The sequence below is a fragment of the Zootoca vivipara genome, chromosome 17, assembly GCF_963506605.1.
Source record: "Zootoca vivipara chromosome 17, rZooViv1.1, whole genome shotgun sequence".
NCBI lineage: Eukaryota > Metazoa > Chordata > Lepidosauria > Squamata > Lacertidae > Zootoca > Zootoca vivipara.
Window position 1 is genome coordinate 15,725,891 of NC_083292.1, and position 20,211 is coordinate 15,746,101.

Sequence of the window (20,211 nt, forward strand, 5' to 3'; positions counted from 1 at the left end):
TAAACAACAACAACAACAACCTAGTCTAGCATCCTGTTCTCGAGATAGCCAAAGAGATGCCTCAAGCAGGCAGGATTCAAGCACAAGTCCACTCTCCCCACCTGTGGCTCCCAGAAACTGGAATCCAGAAGCACTTCCTGCCTCTGACAGTGGAGGTGAAGCATAGCCACCAATAGCCCTCTCCTCTTCCACAAATTTGTCCAACCCCTGAAAATCATTCTTTTATATGGTTTTATTATGCTGTATGCTGCTCTGGGAAGTTTTTCTAGCAGAGCAAATAGGTATTATTATTATTATTATTATTATTATTATTATTATTATTATTATTATTATTAGCTTTTCGAACTGTAGAGATGGAAGATTGAGTCGAAGATCTCAAGACACAAACAAAGCTCTTCCTAGGCAAAAGTGAGACTGCATTAACTGACAGACTGATCAGTCTGGAAGGACAGAACAGGTTGGCTTGCTTTAATCTATTATTATTATTTTGCTGTTTTTAGTTTCTTCGTCACGGGCTAGTAAGGTGTGTGTGTGTGTGTGTGTGTGTGTGTGTGTGTGTGTGTGTGTGTGTGTGTGAAAGAGAGCTGACCTTGATGGATATATGAGTAAGCAAATTAAGGACAAGTGAACCAGGGACTCTGCATACCTGAAGGGGGTGGGGTGGGGTGTAGTGGTTAAGAGCGGTAGACTCCTAATCTGGGGAACTGGGTTCGAGTCTCCGCTCCTCCACATGCAGCTGCTGGGTGACCTTGGGCTAGTCACACTTTTTTGAAGTCTCTCAGCCCCACCCACCTCACAGGGTGTCTGTTGTTGGGGAGGAGGGGAAAGGAGATTGTTAGCTGCTTTGAGACTCCTTCGGGTAGTGATAAAGCGGGATATCAAATCCAAACTTTTCTTCTTCTTCTTCTTCTTCTTCTTCTTCTTCTTCTTCTTCTTCTTCTTCTTCTTCTTCTTCTTCTTCTTCTTCTTCAAAAGGTTGCACAAGTATAATAATAACAATAGCAGCCATGCTAGAAGGTCGTGCAAATGGAATCTGATTACAATGTTCAAACTTTATCAGGTCCAAAGGACTAGTCACTAGTGAGTATATGGCATGGGATTTACAAGACAGCTTCTGGCTGGGTCTCACCTAAACTATTCTAGACTTTAAATTTACTGTATTTCAGGGGAGTGAGAATAATGAGAAAGTGCAGCAAAACCTTATAGCTGTCCACCACACCAAGGTATTATTCAGAAGAGCCCAAACCATCCAGAAACCATGGGGCGAAGAGTAAGTCCGATGGCCAACTGCTGTGAAATGTTTCCTTCCAAGCAAATTAACAGTTCTTGACTTGGTTCCCAATTCAGCACTGGTTTTTTTTCCTGCATTTCCTGCCGTCTTTCTAACAAGCGGCTGCATATGGAATACTGTGTGCAGTTCTGGTCACCTCCCCTCAAAAAGGAGATTGTAGAGTTGGAAAAGGTTCAGAAAAGGGCAACCGAAATGATCAAGGGGATGTTGTTGTTGTTTAGTCGTTTAGTCGTGTCTGACTCTTCGTGACCCCATGGACCATAGCACGCCAGGCACTCCTGTCTTGCACTGCCTCCCGCAGTTTGGTCAAACTCATGTTCGTAGCTTTGAGAACACTGTCCAACCATCTCGTCCTCTGTCGGTCCCCTTCTCCTAGTGCCCTCAATCTTTCCCAACATCGGGGTCTTTTCCAAGGATTCTTCTCTTCTCATGGGGTAGCCAATGTATTGGAGCCTCAGCTTCACGATCTCTCCTTCCAGTGAGCACTCAGATCAAGGGGATAGAGTGACTTTTTGGGACTTTTTAGTTTAGAGAAAGAGGGAGCAAGAGGCGACACAATAATATATTGCACAATTCTGCATGGCATGGAGAAAACTGATAAGAGAGAAAAAATTTCGCCCCCTCTCCTAACGCTAAAACTTGTGAGCATCCAAGGAAGCTGAATGTTGGAAGCAAATAAAAGAAAGTACTTATTCACAAAACACATAGTTAAACTATGAAGCTTGCTTCCACAAGAGGCTGTGATGGCCAGCAGCCTAGATGGCTTTAAAAGAGGATTAGACAGATTCATGGCGGAGAGGGCTATCGATGGCTACTAGCCACAATGGCTATGTCCCTTCTCCACTGTTAGAGACACTAATCTTCATGAATACCAATTGCTGGAAGCCACAGGAGGGGAAAGTTGCTCTTGTGCTTGAATCCTGCCTGTGGGCTTCCCACTGGGGCATCTGGGTGGCCACTGTGAGAACAGCAGGCTGGACTAGAAAGGTAATTGGCCTGATCCAGCAGGCTCTTATGAGACAGAACAGTGGCCCATAAGTCACTGGCGACAGTGATGGGTGGCAGCTCTCCAGCACACACAGCTCTGTCCACTCTTCCCCGCATCAACTTCTTCTACCTGAGGCAACTTCTTCCCTTTGCCTCATAGTAGGGCCGGCACCTGTCCAAGCCTTTAACCACTGCAGCTGGTCAAGATCTGTTGCTGCATCCCACACAGCTCTTAAAGGCCGGAAATGGAGGAGGGGAGAGTTATGAATCGCAGCAGACTCCCTCCCTGCTCCCTTTAAGAGTTTTTGTCCATGCTGAGTTTGACTCTGCCCAAGAGAAAGCACACCAGAAGACCTGTAACTCAACTACAGAGCCCTGCAACAGCTTGGCCTATTAATCCACATCAGAGCTGCAATCATCCAGGGACCAATTGACACTTATCTCTCGCTTGTTTCCGAACGGTGAGTTTGATTACTGCCTAATGATATTATACTTTCACCCGCAGGGCTTTCTGTTTTCTGATTAGCGGGGCTGCTTTAATTGCTCACGCCACGTCTTGCGATTGCTGCTATATAAGAAGGTCACATGCACCGAGCTCTTTCTAGGGAACAGCCCGACTCCAGGCCATAGGGAGATGTTCTGCAGCTCAGCGCCTCCAGCACGTGGCCAGCAAAGCGTCAGGAACATGCCCAGAGAGGGATCTGAACACTGGGCAGTGGGGGGGGGTGCCCTTTTTCATAGAATCGAGAAATTATAGAGCTGGAAGGGACCCTGAGGGTCATTTGCCAACCCCTGGAATGCGTGCATTTCAACTAAATCATCCATGATAGATGACCATGCAACCTCTGCTTAAAAAGAGGAAGAACAGTCCACAACCTCTCAAGGGAGTTTCAAATCTGTTGCATTTATTTACCACCTTTTTCTTCAAGGAGGTCTCCCTACTCCTTTTTTAATCCCCACAACAGCTTTGTGAGGTAGGCTGAGAGGCAGTGCCTGGCCCTCAAGTAGGGTTGCCAGACTCAGTAGAGGATAGGACTTCTGTGCCTTTAATTGCCCTGCTCTCTTTTGAGTCTGGAAACCTTAAAGAGAAACCAGCAGACCCTTTGTTTAACTTCCAAGAAAAGGGTTTGCTGGTTTCTCTTTAAGGTTTCCAGGCTCGCAATTAAAGGCACAGAAGTCCTGTCCTCTATGGAGTCTGGCAACCCTACCCTCAAGGTCACCCAGTGAGATTCATGGCTGAGTGAGGATTCAAGCCTTGGTCTCCGAGGAGGCCCTAGTCCTGTACTCTAAGCATTACACTAATGTCTTTCGGGGGGTTTCATTTTAATGTATCACTGTGAGTTGTATCTATTTGGTTGTGAGCTGCTTTGAGTTGCCATTGGCAAGAAAAAGTGACCAATAAATTTAATAAATGACAACAACACTGACTCTCCCAATGTAAGACCTGCATTAAGGTGGCTTGGATGGAGGGTGCCAACTGACTTCAAAAAGATGGCCTATCCTGCTCTTGTGCTTCTAAGCCAATCTATACCTTTCCAGGTACATTATGGGGGCACTCATAAAGTTCCTAACATCACCCACACTTTGCTCCTGTGATATTTTTTTTGGGGGGGGGAGACATGCAAGTGCTGGACCACCTCTTCCAGACTGACAGCAGCTTCGCCCCCCCCCCCAGCAAAATAAAGAGGCAGGACAACAGTGGGGCGAGGTTCCCTTACAGCTGTCTTATCCAACCTTGCATTCCCAGATGTTTTTGGACTACAACTCCAAGCCAGGTCACTCAATGGTCAGGGGTGGTGGGAGCTGGCATTTCACGACATCCGGAGATCCTCTTTTGAAGGACTCTGTAGCCTAGAGTTAAGCCGGGCTTATTTCCGAGGAGAGCAAGCTTCAGATATTGTGGCTGCTTGGGAAATGCATGAGTAAAAAGGGAGCCATCACCCTCTGATTAAAGGAGTTGCCCGTTGCGGAAAGACTTCCCCAAGGCTGGTGAACCACAAAGCCTTTCAAGAATTTACAGAAGGCGAGGTCACCAACATGAAATTGCTTCTGCAAACCAAGGGATTATAATAATGAAAGATCTGGGTATTAAACTAGGCGGCGCATTTATTCACGGTGTGGACGAACTTGTTCCCAGCGCCTCTTACGAAAGAGAAAGGGTCTCCTGGGAGAGAAGGTCCCGTCAGCTTCCTCAAAGCAGCAGCGTCTGAAATGCAACAGTCTGCCAAGGGAGACTTCATGGGTCTCCAAGAAGCAGTGATTTGCATATTAAGCTGCTTTCTGCTGAGTCAGACCACAGGCTCATCTAGTTCATATTGTACACAATAGCTGGCAGCAGCTCTCCAGGGTTCCAAGTAGTGCTCGGACGGCCATTTCAGGCACATTCTGAACGATTGATAAGAGATTGCAGGGAAAGTATTTTAATTCACTACGTTTGTATTCCTTGTCTGTGCTCCAGGAAGCTCAAAACAGCATATATGGCTGCCCTCCCCTTCGTTTTACACCCACAACAACCCTGCGAGGCAGCTTAGACAACCACAATGAAAGCACAGCATGAAGAAGAGAGCCCACATGTTGCCTTGTGGGTGCCATAAAAGGATGTTGCTGTTTGATACAACCTGAGGCTCCTTCGTTGTTTACTCTCTGCTACACATTTCTCTCTGCCTGGAGAAATTAGATGTTTACATGCCTGGATGACAGTTCCTGCTCCTGAAGCCTAATGCGATACCTTGGCAACCCATTCATCGCCTCACTTTATAAGTTCTTATTGCATGGTGCTAGGGCAATGCGGAGCTCAGGGCTCAAGCTGGTGAGCTTCCTGGTCCAGCAATCATCTTTAGTCATCCTCCCTCAGGGCCAGAAAAGCCTTGCCATCAGTTGTTGTTTTTTTGCTGCTGGGGCATCGCACAGCAGAACTTGGATAGATTCTGCTGAAGCAGAAGGGTTGCAAATAGTTCCTCACGGACACTCGTTCGTGCACAAGGCTACGTACACACATAAGAACACAAGGAGAGCCTGCTGGATCAGGCCAATGGCCCTCCAGTCCGGCATCCTGTTCTCACAGTGGCCAACTGGATGCCAGTGGGAAACTTGCAAGCAGGACCCAAGCATTTCCCCTCTCCCATGGTTTCCAACAACTGGGATTCAGAAGAATTGCTGGCAGAGCATAGCCACCATGGCTCTTAGCCATTGACAGCCCTCATCTCCATGAATTTGCCCTATCCTCCAGGTCTTTGGCTTCTGGGGTGTTTGGTTCATCCTCTGAGGACGGCAGGCCTGTTCCCAGCTCAGGGCTAGGCATGTCGCCGCTGCCAAACGAGCTGCCCCAAACCTGGGGCAATTCCAGACAATGAAATGTAACCCTGAAACAGCCCACTCTGTCCACTGGTACAGACAGCAAGTAGTGACATAGAAATAAATACGGGTTGGGGTTGGAATGGAATCTGAGGACCAGTCTTCCACCAGCTCATGTCCTCCAAATGTTTTGGGTTAAGAATTGCATAATCCCCGACCACTAAACTCACTAGCTGTATTTGATGGAGGCTATAGCCCAAAACATCTGGAGAGCATGTTTCCAGCTCATAGCTGCCAAGTTTTCCCTTTTCTCGCGAGGAAGCCTATTCAGCATAAGGGAAAATCCCTTTAAAAAAGGGATAACTTGGCAGCTATGTTCCAGCTGCAGTTTGGCGACAGTGCACCTGCTTTGCATGCAGAAGGTCCCAGATTTGATCCCTGACAGCATCTCCAGTTATTGCTGGAAATTTCCCCTGCCTGAAACCCTGGAGAGCTGCTGCCAGTCCGTGTGGAGAGTACTGAGCTAGATAGTCATAGAAATCATAGAATTGTAGAGCTGGAAGGGACCCTGAGAATCATCTAGTCCAACCCCCTGCAATGCAGGAATATGCATCTGCCCCATACGAGGATCAAACCTGCAACCTTTGCGTTATCAGCACCATCCTCTAACACCCAAGCTACCCAGGCAGTCATCTGATTTAGCGTAAATACAGCTTCCTATGTTCCTTCCTCACACATAATTTTAAGTGACCGGCACAGAGCATGTGTGTGCATGGCCTTGACCCTGGACCAGCCAAACACTGTCTCCCACCTGGGGTATATACCCCCTACAAAATATCCGAAGTGCAGTGAGAACTAGGGTCCTCCCCAGACCCCTCACAGAGATGGGGAAAGGCAGCACCAAGTCTGGAGAGGAAACGTCCCTGCATGGGACCGAGGAGGTGAAGGAGCATCCCTGATATTCACGCAGGCCAGGCATGTGCCTGGAACCGCTCTTTGGTGCAATTGCTCAGATAAACGTTTGGCGAGATAGCTCTCTCCAGAGTGGACTCTAACCTGGCTGGCGAATGGGGAGAGGGAGGAGGCACCTGTGGTGTGTGGAACCCAAAGAAAAAGCCCATCTGAGATTAATTAGTAGCTCAAGCGACCCTGACTTGACACCAGAAGCACCTGCTGCAGGTAGCAGCTCCTTGCAACGAGGGCCAAATCAGAACATTTTTTTCATACCTGAGTTAGGAAATCCAAATGGGCTGGTAATCCATATTGAACAACGCTCGAGTCTTGGAGGAGAAGGCTTTCAATGGCATTGTGCATCTGGATGCCAGTTACACACACACACACACACTACTGGGAACATAGGAAGCTGCCTTATATTTGCACCATTAAATCCATCTAACTCAGTATTGTCTACACTGACTGGCAGTGCCTTTCCAGGGTTCAAATCAGTGAGCCTTTCCCCTCCCTACCTGGAGGTGCCGGGGATTGAACCTGGGACCTTCTACATGCCAGACAGGCCACTGAGCTATGGCTGTTTCAAAATAGGAACAGAGGAAGCAACCTTAAACAGAGTCAGGCCATTGGCCCAGCTAGCTCAGTATTGTTTATTCATTTATTTATATTTTTTTGAGATTTTTATAGTGAGTTAAAGTAAATAAGAAAAAAAGAATAGAAAAGAAAAAGGATACATTAATTTTAAAAGCGCAGAGCAAAACACCAATAAAATAACCATAAAATAAAATTAAGGTTACAAAATTATTTCGTATATATGTAGATGGATAAACTTATTGTTTCCCTCAAGTATATGTTGATTCATGTGTCCCGATGATTTCGATAAATATGTGTCAAATATCGTTACATTTTTCCATCCATAATCTTCGTCTGAAAGCAATCCGTTCATAGGTTGCAAGAGTTGATCGAAAGGGGGGGGGGTTATATTTTTGTTCTTCCAATGTATCGATATCACTCTTTTTGCAGATGCGAAGGCACAGAGAATCCGTCTATGCTGGCCAATTGTCAAGCCCCATATATTATGTAAAAAATATTGTTGGCACTGCCTGGCAACATCCCTCCAAGATTTTAGGCAAGGGTATTTCCCAGCACTATAGGGAAATGCCAATGAGGATTGAACCTGAGACCTTCTACAGGCCAAGCAGCTGCTCTGCACCACAGAGCCTTGGCCCTTCTTGTAGAAGGAGACACAGCTCAGCAGTGCCAAACAGTTTTATTATTTATTGCCCCTCGTCCAATTTTATTTGCATTCTAGTCTAGATATTATTATTATTACTGTTGTTGTTGTTGTGCATTCTAGTGTTGATTTTAGTTTTTACTTTGCAAACCACTCAGAGATTATTATTATTATTATTTAATTAAGTGGTCTATAAGTCAGTTGATTAAATAAAACCTCAATTTTCAGCCCAGGTGAAGAGAAAAGTTCAGCAGGGCCCAGTCACTGCCAAGTGGGGGTGCCAGCTTGAATAAAATAGGAGGGCAGGTAAGCCCCGCCCCACATAATTGATCACAAGACATGGCCCATGCTGTGGCAGGATGCCCATGCTGTGGCAGCCTTGGTGCCAAGTGTTGCCAGCCTTTCCATCATACTGGCCCCGTAAAGTGGTTTGTGTGCTTGTGCTTTTAAATCCTCTCTCAGATCCCAGGACAGCTACAAGTTGGATGTTTGCTAATCAGTATCTGAGAGACGTGCCAAAGAGGTCTTGCCAGGTAAATATTCAAACTAATATTGGTTTAGAGCTAAGCCCAGGAGCCAAAGAATTTTATTTGCACAAGAGCCCGGGTAGGGAAAAGTCGGCAGCCTTGGTGCCCTCTTGAAGTACAGTCTAGGCTCAATATGTAACTGGGAAGTAAAGGGGGGGGCTTGTTGTTCTGCTTCCGACTCAGGGATCCTTATCACTGCAGAAAGACAGCCTGTCCTTCCCACATCCAATCCTCTCTGCACTTGGCAGCCTAGGAAGGATCAGTTGGTGCTTTGATCCACAGTTCTCTTTGTGGCTTAGGAAAGTTTTGTCTCCTCTGCTGTTGGCTTTACCTTATTTATCTCAAAGGAGGACAGGAGGGCAACAGTGGGGCAGGATGCAGGGCAGGAGGCCACAGAAAGAGGATTTAGTGCTGCATTAGGTCTGGAAGAATGAAAGATATGAAGAACGTGAGAGTCTGGCTGCTGAATCAGGCCAAAATGGCCCATCTAGTCCAGCATCCTAGAATCATAGAGTTGGAAGAGACCACAAGGGCCATCCAGTCCAACCCCCTGCCAAGCAGGAAACACCATCAAAGCATTCCTGACAGATGGCTGTCAAGCCTCTGCTTAAAGACCTCCAAAGAAGGAGACTCCACCACACTCCTTGGTAGCAAATTCCACTGCCGAACAACTCTTACTGTCAGGAAGTTCTTCCTAATGTTTAGGTGGAATCTTCTTTCTTGAAGTTTGAATCCATTGCTCCGTGTCCGCTTCTCTGGAGCAGCAGAAAACAATCTTTCTCCCTCCTCCATATGACATCCTTTCATATATTTGAACATGGCTATCATATGACCCCTTAACCTTCTCTTCTCCAGGCTAAACATACCCAGCTCCCTAAGCCGTTCCTCATAAGGCATTGTTTCCAGGCCTTTGACCATTTTGGTTGCCCTCCTCTGGACACGTTCCAGCTTGTCAGTATCCTTCTTGAACTGTGGTGCCCAGAACTGGACACAGTACTCCAGGTGAGGTCTGACCAGAGCAGAATACAGTGGTACTATTACTTCCCTTGATCTAGATGCTATACTCCTTGTTGCCTCCATCTGCCGCTGCTTGGAATTGTTTTCATACTTGTACAGAAACTGCTCTGTTTCTGTTTTACTTGTTTTCCACTGGTATGATTCTACGGCTATCACTCGCCCAGAGACCTTTCAGCTAAGGGCGGGTAAGAAAGCTCACAAATGGATAAATAAAGCAGAGCAAAACAAACGGGAGGGTTGTGCCAGTAATAGAGGCGAATAAGCGAAAGGCCTTGTACGTGGCAGTAAATGTTGTCATAGTACTTGGAAATTGCTACAGTAATTAACCACAATAACTCCAGGGGTTGTGCCCGTTGCCAAGGCTGATCTAAGGAGGCCGTTTTCCTGGGCCGGTCTGGGAACCTCAGAGGAGAAACCTAGCCATCAGCAAGGCCTTGCAGAGAGGACTTGCCGGTAATTACATCCAAAGGCAAGGAATGCCTGTCTCTAGGCTGAAGTGCAGGCCGAGCACCACAATTCCCAGAAGTCTGTTCCCAGTGCCTTTCATTAAGGAACTCTCTTTGGGTCTCAGTTTCCCTGATTGCAACACAGCTGCAGGCAGACAAAACAGGCCTCCCTTCTCCTACATGAGACAAGTCGTCCTCTTGAGCCTTCAAAGGCATCTTCATCAGACACCAAGGCCTAGGATGCTTTCTGTCCGCTTTTCGACGTTTGGACACCCGGTGTGCCGGATCTTGCACACTTGTGAGCAGACACAAGGCTGCTCGGCATCCACATGCAGGAATCTGGACAGCCAACCTTTTGTGTTAGTGAGGTGGCTCCAAGAGACTTGAACAGCCCTTTCCCCATCATTGCAGAATTGCCATTCCCGGGGGAGGGGGGGAATGTCATGTGCAGATTTACTTTTTAAAAAAGTAGTGAATTTAACAAAGAATTAAAAAGATAAAGGGACAAAAATGAAGGGGTGGGGGGGAACCCCAGCAAAAAAACCCCCACCTCTCCATCAGCTCACATTAAGGACACAAGAACCATCAATGCACTTGTCTTAAATTAAACATTTAAGGGAAGATAAGCCATTTAGATGCTCAAATTGGTATCCCCACGAGACTGACATTTTTTGGGAAATGTCTTCCAATGCAGCCAGGGCAGGGAGGCCCTCAGACCATTACGCAATAGACGGTGGGTGTTTATCCTTCCAGCTTTAAAGTCTATATCTCTTAGCACAACCATAAGGGGTCACAAAATCCACTTTGCTTGTCACCTGCTGGTATATGCATCAAAATCAGGAGGTTTTTTTTTAATGTTTGAGTTTTTACTATTTTTTAATATGTACTGTAAGCCACCCAGAGTGGCTGGGGAAACCAGGGCAGATGGGCAGGGCATAAAACAACAACAACAACAACAACAACAACAACAACAACAACAACAACAACAATTATGTGCTCTTCTTTACAGAGGATAGTCCTCTCTTTGAAAGGCTGCCAGAAGACAGCCAGGCCTCTACTGGAACAAATTAGGTTGAACGATAATGAAAACCCTGAGAAGGGAGAGCAGGAGGAGAAGGAAAGGCCTTGAATTGACCCCTCGGCTGAAGAGACAGCTCACCTGGTCACATTCTTTTTCACCAGTGTTTGTTTTTTTAAAATGATGGTAATTATGTCCCAGTTTGCATCCATGCATAGAAATAAGCATCTCCAATTTTATGCGAATCTGTTTCCTCTTGCTGTTTTTTGGTGGGGCGAAGTGTAAAACTTGTACAACGCCCAGAAATAGGAAGGGAAGGGATATTCATCACCTTCCCCAATAAGAGACGGGCACAGGTTTGCATATCATTTGCATATGCTGATGTATGCCCACCCTATTGCCCTGGGGCCTTGCCAGGAAAGCAAGCAAGCAAGCAAGCAACACAGCTGTCACCCTGGTTGACCTGGTAAGAGCATGTCAAGAACCTCTCATGTGTAAAACTGCACTATGGGATGGGACTGTTTTAAAAATCCACGATGCCTACTCACTTTCTCCCACTTTCTGTTGCCATAGAACCAGGGGAGCGGTTAAGCTGTGGCTCTTTACCGGTAGATGCTGTTGGTCTGCAATTCCCGCCCTCATCCCTGGACATTAGCCATGTTGGCTGCTGGTGCCTGAAGTCCAACAACATCTGGAGACTGGGCACAGATGTTCCCCACCGCTGCCAGGAAGCACCCTGTCCCGGACTCTCCAGGCTTTTGCCAGAAGGATGCTGTGGCCAGCACCACCATTTCCCAGCTTCTGTGTTGCTCCCAAAGGAGAAATTTGGTAGCCGCCTTAAGTCGGAGGCATCCCATATAAAGTTACCTTTCCTGTTCAGCAATGGCCACAATCAGGAAAGAGATAATGAGGCTGACTTGAAAGGAGGGGAATGGCAGGACATTCTGTGCTACTCTGGAAGTACTTTGATCAGTTTAATGGTATGAGTTCCAAGTCCACAGATATGAAGCCACCCACAACAGTATTGCTGTTATTTAAAATTAAAAAAATAATAAGAATACTATAACCAAAGTAACTGGGAGATTTATTTAAATAAATAGGCACACACTTGTTTGCATCCAAGCATTCCCCCGGGTGCATCTCAGGCCTCCCTTGTGGCCCTGCTGAACCCCTCCTAGCTTATAAGCAATCAGTAGATCGGAGCCCTCCGAGCATGTTCGATCGCTCTTTTATGATTGAGCAGGCTACAGCCTACAGCAAAACACCTTCCTTGCTTTTATTTATAGTTTTATTGCTCTTATCACTTTCAAAGTTATTTCCTTTAGCCATATCTGTTTGCATTTACTATTCTGAGTTGTCACAAGATAGCCAACTATTAAAATAGCTATTGATTTTCTTATAAATTAGTTGATGCACAATTGTGGTAGGTGAAGGTTGGTGCATGTTTCGTAAATAGTGATAGATAGAGATAAGTTCTTCACTCTTATGTTTTCACTAGCTGGCCCTGCACGCGTTTGCTGTGTGTTAGTCTGTCAAATGGAGGGTAATAGGCTCCCTTCAGATCCCCCTGAGCCTCAGAGTCCCTGTTTTACAGGATCTCGTGGCGGAGGCGGGGTTTGTGGGTGTGACGCGTTGTTGTGGCTAATCCCTGTGACTGCCCCCACGTGTCCCGATCCATGATCTATTCTGTTTGTTCCCCCCACCCTCTCTATGACCGGCATATCTCATGACGTTTTGAATGATGGTATTTATTTTTGTCTTGTGGTTATTTGGTGGGGAGGTAGTGGTGCTAAATTTTAAAGTAAAACCCCCTTGCCGTGCCCCCAAGTGCGTTGCTGTGGGTTATCCCCCCCCCAGGCCTAGTGGGGGCCTGGCAGGGGCCTACATAAAACAAAGGCCATGCAGCAGCCTGCAACCCAGGCATTCCCCCTCTCCCCCCCCCCGGGCCTAGTGGGGGCCTAGCAGCCTGGCAGGGGCCTAGGGCTCTGATAATGGCCGCCTTTCTGGTTTCAGTTGCTTGGTTGATGGTGTCATTATTTGGTTTGTGGGTGTGGTGTAGATTTCACAGGAAGGGAGGGGGTGTAATGTGGGAGGAATTCCACTTGAGGGTGCTGTTTTACTTTGTGGAAAAGCAGGTTTCTACCTGCCCAGGTGTGAAAATTGAGGGATTTTTTTTTAACAATGCTCGGGGAGTGGCCTGGATCGTTGTGTCAAAATTTCAGGACGATCGGTCAAGCGGCTACGGAGAAAAGTGGAATACACACTTTCACGATTTTTACATATATATATATATATATATATATATATGTATGTAAAGGGACCCCTGACCATTAGGTCCAGTCGTGACTGACTCTGGGGTTGCGTGCTCATCTCACATTATTGGCCGAGGGAGCCGGCGTATAGCTTCCAGGTCATGTGGCCAGCATGACAAAGCCGCTTCTGGCAAACCAGAGCAGCACATGGAAACGCCGTTTACCTTCCCGCTGTAGCGGTTCCTATTTATCTACTTGCATTTTGACGTGCTTTCGAACTGCTAGGTTGGCAGGAGCTGGGACCAAGCAACGGGAGCTCACCAACCTTCTGATCAGCAAGCCCTAGGCTCAGTGGTTTAACCACAGCGCCACCTGGGTCCCATATATATTAATAAGAATGTGTAAAAATAATTTTCATGCAATACTCTTTGCTGAATTTTATTGTGTTATCTTTCTTAGTAGGTTGTGCAAACAACTATTCTGAATAATGCTTTTTTACGGTAAGGGGCACTGGACATGAGTTTATGGAACCAAATGTGGAGAGGTGTCTACCACAGCAGTAGACTCTCCACCTCTAGCTATTTCCACCTCTTTCCTAGTAATGACCTAAAGCTGTGAACACAATATACCTTTTCTTCCTCTTCTTTGGCGATCACTTGTAGCTGAGTAAGATTGTCTTCCATAAACAGAGTTTTTAACAGTGAGTCCGTAAGTGACTGTGGAGGCCAGTTCTGGATCCACACATCCTTCCACAGTGGGGACATTGGTTTCCGGGCGGGAGTTGACCCCACTGGGCATGGTAATCCAGTCAGGGGAAAAGGGGAGGCAAACTATGTTTAGGGCACCTTTTCTAGCCCCTCCCCCTTTTTGGGGTGAGCAGAATGGATCCTAAAAAGGGCTGCTCAGTCATGGATACAGCTGCCGAGCTGCTCGACTGCCTTGTTCCTTGAGTCAGAATGACTGAATCTGTATCCACTGCCCATGTGCCGGTTTTATGACTAGCGGCTTCCAGATTTCACGATCCTGCCCGTTACCATTTGCCGATCGCCGTGGGACTTTTGGGGTTTGGTTTTGGTTTTTGGAAGATGCCTGTGTGTGATTTTGTTTTATGTGTGTAGATCAGTGCACGCTGACCAATGCAGTGTCTTCGTAGTAAGGCTCTGTTCCGATGGCATGAGTAGTCACAAAGACCGGTAGATTCTTATCTGCTGCAGCCTTCATCCGCCTTCACAGGTGTTGTAACATACCACTTGTTATCACCCGCCTGTTCTGCCATTGAGGACTTCTTGGATCATTCTTTGTCTAGCTCCTTCCCTTTGACCTTTCCGCCTTGGGTGACCCTGATGGGAGTAAGAGATTCCTGACGACTTCGCTCACAAGGGTCATAGGAACGTACAAGTCTACTCACCTCGACAAGGTGATGATCCAGAGCAGGCATCCCCAAACTTCGGCCCTTCAGATGTTTTGAGACTACAGTTCCCATCATCCCTGACCACTGGTCCTGTTAGCTAGGGATCATGGGAGTTGTAGGCCAAAACATCTGGAGGGCCGCAGTTTGGGGATACCTGATCCAGAGAGTGAGACTATACCTTTAAAGCACATTCAAACACATTATCCCCCTCAAAGAATTCTGGGCACTGTAGTTTACCCCTCACAGAGCATAGCTGCCAAGTTATCCCTTTTTTTAAGGGAAATTCCCTCATGCTGAATAGGCTTCCTCGTGAGAAAAGGGAAAACTTGGCAGCTATGTCACAGAGTTACGATTCCCAGCAACCTTTCAACAAACAACAGTACCCATAAATATCTGAAGGGGGGATTGTGTTTCAAGTGCACTTTAAAAGTACACACAGTTTGGTCCAGGCAAATGGTTAGAGGCAGTACCAGTTGATGGACGCCACAGGAGGAGAGGGTGCTATTTTGCTCTTAGGTTCTGCTTCCAGACTTCCTGCAGGGATCTGGTTGGCCACTGTGAGAACAGGATGCTGGACTAGATGGGCTACTGACCTGATCTAGCACAACTGCTTTTAGCTATCAATGGCTACTAGCCATTGGCTACTAACCACAGTGGCTACTTTCTACCTCTGCCTCAGAGGCCTTTGAATACCAGCTGGTGAGAATCACAAGTGGGAGAGGGCTTGTTTGTGTGGGCTTGGCAGAAGTGGCAAAAACACTGTTTGGGACAGAATGGCCGCACTCTTCAGCTTTACCTATCTCCAGGCTCTTCGGGAATTCTTAAGGCATGGTGAATGATGACATGATGTTACCTGGCATGTTTTAGAAGTGTTTAAAGCAAAAGAGAAGATGTAAACAGAGAGATTGCATTAATCTGGCTGGCAGCTCACCCTCTCCCCAACAAAGACAAGGCAGTTATATGTTTCACAGGGAAATGGAAAGATCTTAAGATTGCAAACCGCTTTGCTGCTTCTTTTAGAAACTCCACAAGCAAGAGCATCCTCCATCTGCAAGGGTTTACTGCCTCCAGCAGAGTCATTGGGGAATTGCAAGATGTAAATATTTTGGGTTCAGGAGGACGCCAAGCTGCTTAAATAAAAATAATTTCATACCACCCTATCCTAAAATATCAGAGCAGTATGCCATGTTAAAACATAAAGCACCACTTTTATAACAGTTAATTGTTAAGGTGATTGGCTAAACAAAAATATAAATTAAACTGCTGCAAAGGCCTGTTGGCTTTTAAAATAGCCTTTGAGGCACCTGAAAGTTAAAAGTGAGGGTGCCTGCTGCATCTCTGCTGGAAGACTGTTCCACAGCATGGGACCAGCAACACTCAATGCCTAGCTTCCAGCTGAGACCAGCCGGGCCTCTGTAACATGGAGCAGGGTGTACGAACCCAAAGGGTGCTCATCAATGGCTCCTCCTCATCCTGGAGAGTAGTGACTAGTGGGGTGCCACAGGGTTCTGTCTTGGGCCCAGTCTTATTCAACATCTTTATCAATGACTTGGATGATGGGCTTGAGGGCATCCTGAGCAAGTTTGCAGACGACACCAAATTGGCAGCGGTGGCTAATACCCCAGAGGACAGGATCACACTTCAAAATGACCTTAACAGATTAGACAACTGGGCCAAAGCAAACAAGATGAATTTTAACAAGGAGAAATGCAAGGTACTACACTTGGGCAAAAGAAATGAAAAGCACAAATACAGGATGGGTGACACCTGGCTTGAGAGCAGTACATGTGAAAAGGATCTAGACCACAAACTTAACATGAGTCAGCAGTGTGATGCAGCAGCTAAAAAAGCCAATGCAATTCTGGGCTGCATCAATAGGAGTATAGCATCTAGATCTAGGGAAGTAATAGTACCACTGTATTCTGCTCTGGTCAGACCTCACCTGGAGTACTGTGTCCAGTTCTGGGCACCACAGTTCAAGGAGGATACTGACAAGCTGGAACGTGTCCAGAAGAGGGCAACCAAAATGGTCAAAGGCCTGGAAACGATGCCTTATGAGTAACGGCTTAGGGAGCTGGATATGTTTGGCCCGGAGAAGAGAAGGTTAAGGGGTGATATGATAGTCATGTTCAAATATATGAAAGGATGTCATATAGAGGAGGGAGAAAGATTGTTTTCTGCTGCTCCAGAGAAGCGGACACGGAGCAATGGATTCAAACTTCAAGAAAGAAGATTCCACCTAAACATTAGGAAGAACTTCCTGACAGTAAGAGCTGTTCGGCAGCGGAATTTGCTACCAAGGAGTGTGGTGGAGTCTCCTTCTTTGGAGGTCTTTAAGCAGAGGCTTGACAGGCATATGTCAAGAATGCTTTGATGGTGTTTCCTGCTTGGCAGGGGGTTGGACTGGATGGCCCTTGTGGTCTCTTCCAACTCTATGATTCTATGATTCTATGAATGTTCCATGTAGAATGTCCAGCTGGCATCTAATTAATCACCAATAAAGATGTACACAATCTAGTTTGAGATACATCCTTGACAAAAAAAAAACAGGCAAAAAAAGATGGTTTGAAAGCCACCACCATAAGGAACCATCTCATCTCATCTCAAACAGAATCTGCTATCACTTGGGTGGCTGCTGCTTTAGAACAGCCAGTCTTTTTCTACACATAGCGTGAGAAGTCTAAAGGAGATAGAATAGGCAATTAAATTTTTTTGACAGGTCCCTCCCACATCAAATGATTTATTTCTCTTGTGTGCATCTCTCTCTCCACCCCCACCCCCCTGGAACAGGAACATCTCCGGACACGGGTCGGATATCATTACTTCCTCAGCAAGCTGGCTCCGTAACCCTAGCAACACTCCTCAGTACAACCACGTCATGATGTCTCCAAGGCAACAGTTGCTAGTGCAATGACATCATGGTGTTGCCATGGAGATGCTCCATGAAAGTCAAGGGGAAAATATACTCTAAAGTAAATAGGGACTGGTGGGGGGGGTGGACACAGGGATGGGAGGGTGAAGAAGAGCTAACAAACAAGGTTTGTAAGGCACCAAGAGGGAAGGATCGTCATGCATCTTTGCCAGGAGGAATTAACATATCCCTTGGCCCGGGTGAAGAATTAATCATTGTGCGGCCCTGTTTGGTTTTGAAACAAATGTCCTCTTCCTGCCCTCTGTAATTTCCATAATTGTTGTTGTTGTTCTCTAAGCAATTGTGTTTGGGAATACTTGCTCACTTGCAGCACACCCTGAAGGCTGGTTTTCTCTACAGCTGGTTCAGTAACATCCTGAAAAATATACTACAGGCTTCACATACCAAACAAGTTTAATACATAAATTAATGGGCAAAACTTAAGGGATGAATTTTGATTAGCACTGGGGGTGGTGGTGGAGGCAACTGGAGGCCTGTGGGAACCTGCTGAGCACATAAGCAAGAGCACTGTTAGAATTAGGTGTTTGGCTGCAGAGTCGAGAGGTTCTTTCTACTCCTCGCCCACCAGAAACTCCATAGTCCAGCAGGGTAGTTACCGTACTAGCCTGGTAGTATTTTTCGGTCACACCAACAAAACCACAATCTATGTCAGATGCTCATGACTGGGGTCTATGAAGACTCTAGAATCTGTTGGTCTTTCCATACCTAGCCATCATGGTCGCCCCTGGCTCAACCCCAAACCTCTCAATTCCGCTTTGTCTCTACTTCTAGGGGCTAGGAAGGATCTTCAGGACCAGTTGCTGAGGTGTGCTTGTGCTTCTCCTGCAGACATTGACCAGAACTCAGAAGACATTAATGCCCAGAGGAATGGTGCAAACATAACCCCACCCATTCTGGGAGGGATTTTTAACTGCCTGCATAGGGTGCTCATCAAACTAATGAAAATACTGTAGTTATAGGCATTCATTCATCCTTATGTCCCAGCAACATGACTCTCTGTACAGTTTCTTCGCCACTGAGTGGAATTCAGAAGCATTAAAATCAAGAACATGATTTGCCACCACGTGCAATGAACTCTGACCAAAAGTTGGGTATGTCCCATGACTATCCATAGTACCAAAAGTCCCAGACATACCTGCCTTTCTGTCTTTAGACAACAATGAAAAACTTCCTGGTTGTGGCAAAGGGGGACCCCCCTCCCCAAATAATGTTACTACTTGAGTTTTTTTTTAATAACCTCAAAATAGGGTGAGATAGCATTGACTTATTTTGGCTAACAAGCAGTTGTAAAAGATTTAACACCAATCAATAACCTCTGCTGAAGGTTTGCTTTTCCTTCATTAAAGAGTGTTTTTCTCCTACCGGTAGGATATTAACATTCCACTCCTGATTCCTGCTCTGCTCAGGCCAAAGAGATGGAAAACGAAAAGCAGGTTTCCTATTTACTGAGCAACAGCATAGTCTTAGGAACACAGGAAGCTGCTTTATATTTGGTCCATTTACCTCAGTATTGCCCACACTGACTGGCAGCACATCACCCAAGTTTCAGATGGGTTCGCTCCCAGCCCTGTCTGCAGATTGGATCTGTGACCTTCTACATGCAGAGCAGGTGCTCCATGACAGAGTTACAGCCCTTTCCCCAAATCAGCCCGAATGCAGTTCCCAGAGTTTCAGACTCTGATCTTTTATGGTAACTCAACATATTAAACCAATGAAGCTTTGCTTCCAAACTTTTGGGAAGCCTTCCTCAACTGGGTCCCCTCAATATGCTGTGGACTACAACTCCTGTCACAGCCAGGCTGCAATGGGACCTTTTTAAGCATGCAGTGGAATAGTTGCAACTCTAAACATATGTCCCCAAGCCCCTTCATATCCACTTGTCAGTACAGTAATTAAGGACTGGGCTTCTGTATCCTATGCCCTTTTAAAATGTGTTGGGGGGGGTTATTGACTTGTTTTTATTTTTATTATGTTTTATTATTTTGTGGTTTTATATTCTGATTTTATTCTGTGAACTGCCCTGAGGCCTGCGGCTATAGGGTAGTATATAAATTCAATAAATAATAACAATTATTATGGCAGAATGGTTGTGTCTCATGTCTTAAAATACTTGAACAGCATTCTAAAAAAATCCCCCCAAAAATCCCTAGTTCAAATCAAGAGTCCCCACCACCACCAATAGGACCTGATTTGGCAAATGGTAGTGGTAGACTAAATTCGGGAAAGGCCTCATGTGAAGGGCACTAGGAATATCCCAGGCTAGAGGGAGGAATTTATGTCTGCTCGGTCTTCAGGCAGCCTCATTGGGCAGATTCTCATTTCTTGTTGCTATGCTAGCCTCCTCATGATACTCCCAAATGTGTCAGGCCAGAGCTCCACCTCTAAAGTGCACGTGTGACATGTATGATAAGGAACTGGCTTTCATATTATTGTCTCTTGTTTCCAACAAAGGAATGTTCCAGGAATCTGCCCTTAACTTCCAGAATGTGATACTCCAGTAGGTAACTAGGTCAAAAAGAAGAGGGATCTTATGCAATTGGTCATACTTTAAAGTGAAGCTATGTAAGGTTGGCATACCAGTAGAGTTCTATGGCACCCATGGGACAGAAGAAAACCTCATGCCTCATCCACAAGCAGTAAAAATCAGTCAGGCATTCATTGCAACTGGGGCAAAATATTCACTCTGCATTTCCCTGTTACTGGAATCAGTGAGAAGGGGCTTGCAGGTTTAAGCTTATTTAATTACTATAATTACACACGTTGGGAGTATTATTTTGTAAATATTTGAGAACTGAAGAAGGCTTGTAAACTTATTTGCTCCATCTTGTATCTGCCAGCAGAAGCTGTGAGA

At 46.1% G+C, this 20,211-nt stretch overlaps 1 long non-coding RNA gene across 1 annotated transcript; it reads left to right on the forward strand.

Moving 5' to 3' along the window:
- The first annotated feature begins 7,929 nt into the window (after nucleotides 1–7,929).
- LOC118076159 (uncharacterized) lies at nucleotides 7,930–18,607 on the forward strand. The gene is made up of 3 exons (XR_004691473.2): nucleotides 7,930–8,290; nucleotides 11,339–11,745; nucleotides 18,132–18,607. It is a non-coding gene; the product is annotated as an uncharacterized LOC118076159 (long non-coding RNA).
- The last annotated feature ends 1,604 nt before the right edge of the window (nucleotides 18,608–20,211 follow it).